The following is a 1439-nucleotide window of genomic DNA, read 5'->3' on the forward strand; positions in this document are numbered from 1 at the left end:
AACAATGAAATTGAATTTAACAATAAGTATAATGTAATTGAAACATTATTCAAAGATCAATCTTCCCATAAAACACAGGCTTAGATGGTTTTATTGTTAACTTTCACCAAACTAGCAAGGAGTAATTACTATTTTATACAAAAAAAAAATGAAAACAGAAGAGAAAAAAGGGGGGGGAAGAAATCATAAAAGAAATATAAGAGAACTCTGAAGAGTGAATGTGCAAGCAGATTATAAAAAGCATATGACCGGACCCTCTGCTCACCTCTTCTGTTTCTTAATAATCGCTCACAACACTCAGCTCAGAGCTGAGCACCTAACAGGTAATTGAAGCATGGGCTTAACTGTCGACCAAGTTACATTAAGGCGAGTCGAGCCCTTATCTATAACTTTCACGTACACACACACACACACACACACATCTGCAGTCAGATTAATGCCTCATTTATCTGACATTATTGCTAATACATTTCCCAAATAAATAAAAATCATTCATTTAAAGTTACATATTTTAATTGAGATCACAAAACTTTCTAAAGAAAATACACACTACTCTAACTTCTTAAACAGAAAATTCTCAACACAGTATAAACTGTAAACAACGACTCATTATGGTTCTAATTATGAGCATCAGTCATTTTTCTCAGCCCTCACATTCTGTTGAGGATCTTTTAGCAATCATCAGGCTATTTATTATTTTTAAATTGCTTTTTAAACAGCTGAGGCAAGTGAGGCCTGTCCCCTTCCTTACGTCTGCTGGCATCTTTTGCCCCCAGAAATAAACCTGAGAGTTGGACTCTGAAGAAAATAGGTTTCTGCCTTGGGAGGATCCACGTGTGGGATTAAGGCTGAGACTATACTAAAATAAATCTTTTGGTAACTCTAGCCACCACCCTGATTAGATTCGTAGGGAAGCAAAAAGGCAACTCCATCCAGGAGGAAAATACACTGAAGGACACTACCTCCTCCTTATGTTCCGTCTGTGGGCTCTCCCCACTGGTCCATGCCCACGCACCCTGTGTGGAAGCCACACCTTGACCACTTAATCAGAGCTGGCAGCCTCTCCTCCTATTTATGGGAGTGGCCTGTTGGGCAAACAGCCTTGTACAAAAGTAAGGGAACCCTGTGACCAATGATTATCCAATATCAAAGAAAAGCCGATTCCATAAAAGAGCAAGATCAGGTGAATGAAGAGATCAGTCGTAATTCAGAGAATAGAAATGGTATTTTTTAAAAGTGTAATTAGTATCCACAGAGAGTTTTGAGAAGACAGTGCATTCAGAAACCAAGAACAGGCTACTACAAAAAAAGAAGCACTCAAAGAACAAAATCGAGCGCCTGGAAATTTAAAAATGAATACTTTCAGAATAGAATAGTCACATCAATAATAGAACAAAGTAGGCTAAAGACCAAGGTCATGATCTGGAATTTTTTTTTTT

The sequence above is a fragment of the Galeopterus variegatus genome, unplaced genomic scaffold, assembly GCF_000696425.1.
Source record: "Galeopterus variegatus unplaced genomic scaffold, G_variegatus-3.0.2 Scaffold175, whole genome shotgun sequence".
Lineage (NCBI taxonomy): Eukaryota > Metazoa > Chordata > Mammalia > Dermoptera > Cynocephalidae > Galeopterus > Galeopterus variegatus.